General features: G+C 39.2%; 1 long non-coding RNA gene across 1 annotated transcript; it reads right to left on the bottom strand.

Annotated features, from left to right (window-relative positions):
• Window positions 1-6,481: 6,481 nt before the first annotated feature.
• LOC141014158 (uncharacterized) lies at window positions 6,482-7,528 on the bottom strand. Its single transcript, XR_012180469.1, has 2 exons — window positions 7,441-7,528; window positions 6,482-7,208 (listed from the first exon to the last, which is right to left on the bottom strand). It is a non-coding gene; the product is annotated as an uncharacterized lncRNA (long non-coding RNA).
• Between the last annotated feature and the right edge of the window lie 3,302 nt (window positions 7,529-10,830).

The raw sequence follows: 10,830 nt of genomic DNA, 5'->3' as shown, positions 1-10,830 counted from the left end.
CTCACACTTCATATTATAGCGTAATTGCTTTTCACCAAATTTTGTTTTCTGGTAATTATAGTTTTGTTTGGACCACGTATTCTTGAGAAAGAAGCACTTGTCTTCATCTGTCAGTAGTTTATTTTTAAACTTGGCTGAGTCAAATTCTGGTAGAAATCTGTCTCTGTCTGCAACATCTGTTCTCTCCATCTCTTGGTCTTGTTCATTTTCCTCTCTATCATCTGCTCTTTGTGCTCTCTCTCCCTCTGTATTCGCTGTCTCTCCTGGTAAAATTCATTCAAATAATTAACGGTAATTCTACACCATCAATATCGTTAATTTGGAGTTTGCATAATTTGGATTATAGAAATGTGTCTCAGACAGCACAAGTGAATACAATAAGATATTATATTTTAACTGTTTTGTCTTACACCTCCATCACATTTCTTTCTTTCTCTCAGGCAAAGCTGAACTTTTGTACTGGAAAGGAGACTGACGTAGTCTTTTCATTTGCATCTGACAGTGAATAAAGTAAACACATGGACAACTGATAGGCTATTTACATGCTACCACAGTCTGCCAGAATTAAGTCATGAAAATACAAAGGCTAGCTACTGGGCAGAGTTTACACAGGATGAAAAAGCACCAATGTTTCCATAACAACGCATTTTTACATCACTCATTGTAACAGTCAGTACATTTGCGTTTGTTTTTGTAACTTTATTACCATCGTTACCTGTTTTAACTGATGCTGTATACACACTGGTCTTCTTCAACACTGAGTTAATAAGTACGTCTCTGCCTCTCCTTTGGCAAACACACTGACCTGACGGCAGCTGGACTGACTGATTAAAAATATACATTTACCAAAATATTTGATCAAACCAGGGCTGTCAACATTTTTTCTTAGATTTAAAACTTATTTCATATCATACATAAAAAACGCTACGTTATTGGTGAGTCCTTTTTAAGAAACTTTGTTTGAGTCTAACGTGACACCAGCCATGGTTCTGAAGTATTTACGGACATTTGGACCGTCACAAAAGTCTAGCGTAAACTCTGCCAGTGGGTAGGCTACCTCGTGATATACATCCATTCCGATTTTCATAGTTTATCAGTCTATGGTTGGAGGGATGACTTACAAATACTCTGGTGTCTCTGTCTGTATTGAAAACATCACTGGTATTGATCTGTTATTTTTTTTCTCTTTCGTTCTTGCCTTTATGTTCCTGGTTGGTTTGCTTTTGCAGCGCCCCCCATTGTCAGTTGAGAGAAGTGACAAAGTAATACTTTGTTTCACTGACCGCAGCATTTAATTCGGAGGCTACTAAAATGATTCTCTCTGTGTATGTAGGCTAATAAGCCACCGTTATTCCGGTGCCGCTGGTCAGATGATAAAATCGGTTATCTTAGCACGGTACAATATTTTTGCATCTTTCAAGAAGAGTTATGTTTAGGTAATTATTGGACAACTTTTATGATGTGTACTTGGAAAAAAAATACCAAAAAAAATGACCTCAATGCTGGGTACGGCCATGCGTTGGCACCCGGGGCCTGCATGCGTTTGTTTGCCTTGTTGTACAGACTGAATATGTCCGCCAGATATGAAGTCTTAATGAGAAACTCATCTGTCATTTCATCAGATAGTTTCTGGTTATGAACTGTTAAGAAATCCCTTGTTTGGTTTTTAAGTTCCATGAAACGCACCAACACTGCGCAAAGAAACGTTTGTTGACCGGGCAAGCTTTAATAAAGTTTACTATATTCACCACAGTCTTTAATGTTACAATCAGGTCTTGACAGAGGTGTTTGCCTGCCACTGCGTGTCTGTGTATCATGCAGTGAAACACTAAGCAGTGGGGCGCCATCTCCTTCAAACAGCTGTTGACGCCCTTATTTTTCCCCATCATTGCTCCATCTGTGCAGCATGCAACTAAATTCTTATAGGGAATATTGTGCTCTGTGAAGTAAGTATCAACTACTGAAAATGTCCTCTCCTCTTGTGGTGGCTGTGAGATTAACAGACATAAGAATGTCTTGTTTCAGCTCGGTTTCCTCAATGTACTGTACATATACAATGAGAATTGCCTCCTCTGCCACAGTGGTAGTTTCATCCAGCTGAATTGAAAACGGGCCTGTCTTGATTTTTTTCGACGAGTGTGTTCTCAACATTCCCTGCCATTCTGTCGATTCTGTCTTTCACTGTGTTGTTGGACAGTGGTACAGTCTTAAATGTGTTAGCCACCTGCGGTCCACATAGTATTTCAGCCATTTTAATGCAAGCATGTTTAATCAGTGTTTCCCCAATGTTGTGTGGCTTTTTGGCTTGCACAATAAGGAGAGAGCACTCCAAAGATGCAACTGTTGCCTGCTTCTGGTCGCTTCCTGCTTTGGCAAAACTGTCCTTTAATGTTTTGGGGCCTGTTTGTGACAATGAGTTCCCTTTTTCTGAGGAAAAACTCTTTGGGTTTACCCACCGTCTTGGTGTGTTTAGTTGTCTGGTGTCGCTTCAGCAGGGTTTCAAACTTTCATTTGCCAGTTTCTCACTGCAAAAGACGCATTCGGCTCTAATTTTGTCCATTGCTTCTATGAAGCCAAACTCAATGTAACTTTCTTGGTACCCCCTCTTTTTCTTTTTGACAGATTCAGCATTCTCTTCTACCTGATGCTTCGCCATTTCTTAATCAGCTCTCTGTTTATGTTGCTACATGTCTGTGTATATTGCAGGAGGGATGTTCATGTTACACACGCTCTATCCTTGGGATATCTATTTTTAAACTTTTCAATAGTAATTTATCTAAATAAATGAATACACTTTTAATGTAGCCTTTAAATGTGGTTGCTTTTTGAATTAAATGCTGACTCATCTATATTTAACACATTACTGTATATTCTAATTATTACACCCCTTAAAATCAAGAGGGCTTCGCAACCCCGCACGGCTCTTTGGCGCCCCCCTGGGGGGTCGGGCCCCCCTGGTTGGGAATCACTGCATTACACCAATGTAGTCAAACAGGTCAAGTACCTCACCACACCCACCACTGTCAGCCTGAGAGGGCAGTGGAGCAGTTAGAGGTCCTTTTTTTTTAAAGAAATGTTAATTTTTCAGTCTCATTCCCAAATTGTCAAAAACTTTTTGGAGGGGGTTAGACTCAAAATCAACTTTTCTTACAAAAAGCACCTTTGAGTTACGACTCCAAGACTCAATATGCTTTGTTTTGTTTTTTGACTTATAAAGTTTTTTAAGTTTTTTGACTTATCAAGCTGTTTCATCATCATCTAACATTTGTTTGAGTTTTTGCTTGTGGAAGAAGCTCCTCCACAGTTTATCTAGAACCAAATGAAGACGCCGCTGTGGTCTGAATGAACCACTGCTCATTAGTGTCTTATGCACTGTTATAGTGGTTATTTCATTGTTTGATCCTTCTTAAGACTAAACGAGGGACTGTTGTAAGAAACTTACTGATGTATAGTCAGACTGTATCTGCAGATCACAGGTCCTTTTGATTTAACATCTCTGTGTACAGTTTCTCCATTTCATTTCATTTAAACACTTTATGCTCTTTACCATTTCACTGTACTAACATCCATAGTAAGTCTCCACTCAGCCTTACAGTCTTACATATCAAACATATACATATCATTTTGTTCATGTAATGTTCAATATTCAGCCTCCAAGGTGCTCTTGTTGTGATTTCAACCTGAACGTCTTTCAAGTGTTTTATAGCTGGCTGGAGCTCCAGCAGTGCTGTTCAGCAGCAGTGTGGTAACACTTGATTAGCTGGAGTGTTTGCAGAAACTACAGGTGATCAAAAGACTTCAGGCCATGGCTGCTGGGGAATCAGTCTAAAAACATACTGTGCTTTGGAAGGTGGTCAGCAGGGATGTGAGGTACACTTTATTTTGTAGTATTAGGATTAAAGTATGCAAACACAGCAGTCTCACACTCACACACACTGATGTGGTGCAGTGATGTTATGGGAAGCAGCACCCCCCATTGGTCACTCCTTGTGACTGCATTCAGCCTCCTATGAAGCAGAGGATCACAACAGGTCGATAAGGAAACAGCCTGAATGTGAAGCTGACGATCATTAACATGAGTCCAGTCCACACACAGCAGAACAGAGGCTGAACAAAGACATGATGATAGCTGATGATGAACTGTTGAGTTGATCTGCATATAAAGAGAAGAGTAAGAATTTTATGCATTGATTAGTCAATTAACCGATCAAGTCAATCACCAGAAAAATACCAGGCAATAATTTAAATCGCAGTTTAAGAAATATTTTAAGCAAAAATTGCTCCTCGGATGGAAATATGTTCTGCCAAGTCTTCTATCAAGACATTTGAAGATGTCAACTTAGGCTCTATACTTTTGACATTTTATCTTTCAGCCGATGAATTAATTAAAATAAGAAATAATGCACTATAATAATAATAACAATAATAGATATTAATTAAATTGGTTGCAGCCTGTGAGAATATTACCAGACTGGCTTAAGTCCTATAAATAAGAAAACCTGGTCGTGGGAAGTCCTTCACTTGGTGCTGTTTGCAGCCTCTCTGCTCCACTAAGTGTTCCACAGTATGAACTCTGTTATAAAACTGTCTTTTACAGCAGCCACCAGGCCACAGAGCTGCGCTGAGCCAACCAACAGTTACCAAGTGGCCACTAGAAAACAGTAAGATTCAGCAAAAAAAGAATCATAAATAAAAACTTAACAGGCTATTTTTGCTGTCGCTGCTTTGGTTTGAGCTGCATTTCTCCTCATCATTACCCGTCAGTCCACATTAACAACAGACTCCACACTACCTGTCAGCACTGTCACAGACACCTGGCCGAGGCCTGGAAGTGCTGCTGACAGCTTCTATATATCAGAACACAGCTGGACACCAGACTGGGACTGAACGCAGCCTCTGAGACAGACAGATGCCAGTCTGAAGACAGCAGACACAGTACGGAGGTGACTTACAGCAGCTCTGACCAGGATTATAACTCAGAGGACAGGAAGACATGGCAGGCAGTGACATTAGAGGTGTGAAGCAGCAGAGGAGAGAGAGAATTAGACATTAGCAGCGGGTTAGGGTTAGGAGAGTAGAGCCGGAATATTTTCACATCTTAAGCCCCAAGTTAAGGACTAATGTTGTACAGGGACCTCATGGGATTAATAAATGAGCCCTCCACATCTGTGTTTGTGGCGCATTTGTTCACATTATCTCTTTGATATGATGTCATAGCTCCACATATCATTACCCTTAACATTATTAATATAGTTCTGAGTTGATCTGCTGACTTTCTGATAACGAGCATAAATACACATTTGCAGCTCATTTAGATCAAGTAAAAGATGTTTTGTGGCTGTAACTGACCTTTGGTAACTCCTAACGTTCTCTGTCATCACTCTAAACATCAATATAGCCAATCTGACAGCACAACTGTGGACTGCTGTGTAACATTATGAACCGCAATCAATTTTGTCGTTTGACAACAGAGAGCAGATGTTAAAAAGCAACCCCAGATCTTAGAGATAGCGTTTCACACTGAGCTAATATTATCACATGACCTTTGTGTTTGGTGAAATATGCTAGGTAATACATGGTGGAAGTTTTCTGTTATAAATTACAGACATGGCAGTTTCACACTGGATAAAGATCACAGACGTCCTCTGGTCCACAGGTAATACTAGTCCTGTGTGAAGAGGGCTTTACTCTGTGAACTGAGGATTTATTTCCATCGAACCAGAGGTGGTTGTGAAAAGACAAATCAAAGTGAGTTTTATGTGGAGTTTGAATGAAGCGTGTTTTATGTTGAGTTAACAAGGCAATTAACCTCGTTTAGTTCAGTAAAAGACAGAAACTTGACTTCAAACGGTGTACGGTTGCATTTTTCTGTTTAGTAAGGAAAATAAGTGTCAAAATATTCCTTTCTTGAAATTTTTATTTGGGTGACTTTGGTGACCACCGTATCACCTCTTGCAGTACAAAGTAGAATAAGGAGACAGGACGGGCTGAGGCTAGCTGGTTAGCATGCTAACTTCAATAGAAACTTCACAGAACAGAGACGTCTTTGACATCAACATCAATACTATCGTTTCTTCACTTTCTGTTGATGTTGGTTCATTTTGTGAATGTTTTCAAACTAAAACTCTGACCACATTTTAACAAACCGCTCCTTAAAATGTTCATACACTGAAAAATATAAAATGTCCATTTTTGAGATAGGCAATTGGCACTACTTTTTGTTAACAACTCAATGGTCAGTGTACCTTTCTGCTAAATGAGTGGAACCTAGGAGTCTGTGAACTGGATGAAGATGTTTCATCTCTTCCGCTGAGCATCAAATCTGCATGAATTTTTGTCAAAGTTACAATATTGTTGTGAGGTAATAGAGTTCAGGCTTCTTCAGTGCGTTTACACTTGATATGATATGATGATGCAACAATAACAAAAAGTTAGGCAGACTTAACATTCACTGTGATGGATTACACAACTCAGGCTCAGAGGTTGCTCATTGATTTTATTACAGTGGGGAAATGATGAACAACATATGGATGTCTGGAACTGTCGGGAAAATGCATCCAAAAACACACATTTGAATATGGTCAGCAAAAATGTTAAGTATAGATGGTGCAGAATCACTGTATTACATTTATTTCTCCTGGGCAGCATCTTTCTGACAGCACTGGACTCCACGATTAAAGAAATAATCAAACATTCAAAATAATTAATAATGCATGAGCCGCACAAACATCAACTAAACACAGCATTTATTTTTCAGAACTGTTGCAGGGAGACGTCAGGCCTCAGCTCCTCGGCTTGCTGACAGATGCTGCACTTTGTGTGTGTGTGTGTGTGTGTGTGTGTGTGTGCGCGCGCGCGCGCGCAGCAGCATCATCAGGCCAATATCCATACATCAGTGTCGATCTGCAGAGAGCCTGTCAAGCTATTCTTAGCCTCCGCACACACAGACCGAGGAGAAAAACACAGAACCACTCCTTGTTTCACAGGAAATGTACCCGTCCTCGTCCTCATCCCCTCCCTGAGGCATTGTATTGTATTGTAATGCAATGCGGGTGAAATACCATCATTACCAAAAGTACAGTGGAAGGCCATGGAGCTCCTGGAGGATGATTCAGTGTCAGAGCTCTAATCAGACCATTTGTGAATGATTAATGTGTGCTGCTGCAGCCAGAGTCCTACGAGGAGGAACTGGAAATGGTCGGTATTACCTGGGGATGATACAGAAGGGAGTGCAACATCACGATCCGATGTGTTTCTATCAGAGACACACATATGTGCACCAGGACACAGAGTGTGTTTCTGAATATTATTACTGTATATCTTAACGCACACCACGCTCGTGAAGAAACCTGCTGCAGCACAGTTTTCTCTCTCTCCTGGGAAATCTGTCCAGCCTCTGCAACACAGCACACACGCCTTACAGAATATATATGGGCCTACCTATAGAATCTTCTGCAGATCTCTACTGGAGTTTGCACTTTTATTCCTTAAGACGTGCTGCTGCAGTCCTCAGCTCAATGGCTCCTAGGCAGAGCATCACACCGCAGTACTGCAGTGTGTGGGGGTGCAGGCAGCAGCAGCTCGCTTAATGATTCACTGCATCGATTTCCTCATTTTGCTATTGACCTTTCATTTCCACTGCCAGCTCTGAGTCTCGACTGTGACACACACTCACAGAAACACACAGAATAGAGAGGAGAAACATACCATACATATACTGTGTTTTAGGCACAGTATATGTATGGATATATGTGTGGAGATACTAGAGAGCCACAGAAAAACTCAGAGCCATTTCACTACAGCTCTTTCACATTTAGCATCAATATCGTCTTGAGTAATCTGGACAGCTCTAAATACAAATGTGAAGCCCACCAAGACACATTGAGGACACATTTGAGATCTGATCACTCAGACCACATTCAGAGGTGGTCTGGACCTCATGTGAACACACTCCACTCAGATGACATCCTCCACAAAACAACACAAAGAAGCCACAACAACAGGCACAACGGATCACACACCGTCCGTTTCCATGACGGTTCACTGTGATGTAAATGACATGTTAACCTGCCAGTGTTAGCAGCGGATGTTTGTGAACACACTGTCTGTTTTAGCTGATCCAACCAGTGAATCACCAGACTCCCTTAACAATTCGTCTCATTTTAAGAGTTGTTGAGTGAGAAGTTCACAAAGTAAAAAAAAACCAAACCGCTACAGCAGATTCTAAATCACTGGTGCCTTCTTGTAAATTCAGCATTAAATGAAATCATGAAGCCAACTATTAACCACAATATCACTTAATACTCCCTTAACAAATCAGCAAATTTTAGGTTTAGTTGCTGAGTAGCGTAAAACTTTATAACCGTTGTGAAACTCTGTCTCTGACAAATTCTGAATCATTGTCTCCTTCTTGTAAATTCAGCATTAAATGAAACAAAAGTTGTTTGTTTCTTTGTAAAAAGTCTCAGTTTTTGGCAGCATGGCTGTACCAGCCTGTCTGCTTCTGTGTCTAAAGTCTTACCTGCCAACATTTAGCAGCTGTTTGAACACACTGTTTACACTGACTTCACCATTTACACTCAATTACACAAATACAGTAAACATTAACCAATGAAGAATAGTTGTGGCTCCAGCCTCCTCTGGGGCCACAATAGGCCTGTACACACACGTTAATGTGTAAAATTGGTGGAGTTACTCTTTCAGATTAAATAAAGATAATAAAGGTGTAAGTTAAGGAAGCCCTGAGGAGCGAGCGTTATTTGTTCAGCTGAACCAGTTTCTAAGTCTCATCTAAATGATTTCCTCTCCAGTTTTTATGACTTGCTGGTGGGGACAATTTTTTTTTGCGAGGATAATCTTTCTGGTTCCTTGATTTTTTCCATGTGTGAAAACATGAAAAAGAAAAAAAAGATTTCAGAAGAGAAAACATGTTTTTTTCATGTGTGGAACTGAGAGAAAAAAAAATGAAAGAGGTTTTTTAAAAGAGAAATTCTGGGTTTCTCTCTGCACTCTAAAGACAGGATGCATCTGTTGTGTGTTAGCTTATCTACCATGACCGTCATGTCTTTCTTTTAGTGAGGAATGCTTCATACCTGGCGCTAATCTCCTGTTACTGTCATGGGTAGAATCTATTATATTATCAGCAAGTCAGATCAACGATTAACATTTTATGGCCTCATACACAATATTATTCAAATTATATATGTGCATTTTCATGTCACATAATAGTTTATGAACATAGTGTTCACTATCAGTTGCAGCAGTCAGAGTACAGTACGTTTGTGTTTTCTTCAAAATGCCAGAGATCAGCAGATTAGCGGGAAAAAAAAGAAATTCCACAATATATATATGTATGTATATATATATATATATATATATATATATATATATATATATTTATACACACACACACACATGCATATATGTATATATATATATATATACACACACACACACACACACATGCATATATGTATATATATAAAATAAAATATATTCCAAAAAAAATACATATATTTTTACTCGGTTTCACACATCTTCACACAAAAATCTTTTTTTCCCACCAGATCACAGAATCACAGAGTCATAAACAGAAAATAAAAATAAAATCATTTAGATCAGACATTCTCACTTGGCCCTCTGGGCTTCCATAGTGAGCACATAAGTACACAAAGTATAAGATATAGAATTTTGCTTCACTCTTTGTTAGGTTTCCATTTGGTTCTTCCTGTTATTCCTGGTGACCTCCTCCCCACAGAATACAGTCATAACACATCATGTCCCATAATATACTGTATGTTACAGCTTTAGTTGAAGGAAAATACTGTAAACTAATGAGAAGGTCTAATCCTTTCATTCACAGGAGCTGAAACTTTCTGCAGAGCCTCCAAAGTCCTCCAAAGTCCTCCAAAACAAGAAAACTTGTGTGCACATGAACATTTCTCATGCACTCACATTCCTCACATTGAAGTAAAGTTTAGTTTTTTCTTCCCACTTTACCTGACTGAAAAAAGGTCTCATGTCTTTCCTTATTTAAAAACTGCTCAAGTAGCTCCTCCAAGGACTCCAAATAAATTATGGACCCTTGAAATTGTTTTTTTTTTTTTTTTTTTTTTTGATAAACTGAAATACCACAGGCTTTTTCTGTTGCTGTGGAAATGAGGAGTCTTGTTTGAAAAACAGTCTTAAAATTCATGGCGTATTTGTCCACTGGCTGAATGAACAAATGAATGTGTTAGTCCTTCTCTAAATACCTTCTGAATTCTCAACAGATGCTCACTGCTTTATTTTTTAACATTTTCTTTGAAAATGTTTGTCGAACAGGATGAAACAGTTTATGGGTTGGGAAGGATTTTCTGTAGTTATGAAACAAACATGTTTTTAGAGCTACCATCAGTATTTTTAGACCTGGTCTGTTTTCAACATTTGTCATACAGTCGTGGTCAAAAGTTTACATCCACTTGTAAAGAGCATGTTCATCATGTCAGTCTTCAGTTCCAGTGATTTCTGCAGCTCTCATGTTTCTGTGGTGAATGAGTGGAACACAAACTACTTTGTCACAAAAACATTCATGAAGTTTGGTTCAATAATGAATTTCTTATAGGTCTTCTGAACATGTGACCAAATCTGATGGATCATAAATCTACATACAAGCTGATTTTTTCTCTAGATTTGGTATCAAAAGAAACATTGTCTCTGTACAAAATGAGTCAGTAGAGATAAATGTGAAAAGCTGAAAATGTGTAGTGATAACACTTGAGAAATTGCTGTGTTACTCATACGCCATGTAGAGATACCAGGCTGTCTGTCCGTATCAGCCAAAATGAAGCA

The sequence above is a fragment of the Pagrus major genome, chromosome 19, assembly GCF_040436345.1.
Source record: "Pagrus major chromosome 19, Pma_NU_1.0".
Taxonomy (NCBI): domain Eukaryota; kingdom Metazoa; phylum Chordata; class Actinopteri; order Spariformes; family Sparidae; genus Pagrus; species Pagrus major.
Note: the sequence above shows the minus strand (reverse complement) of the source record. Positions and strands in the feature narration are given on the sequence as shown.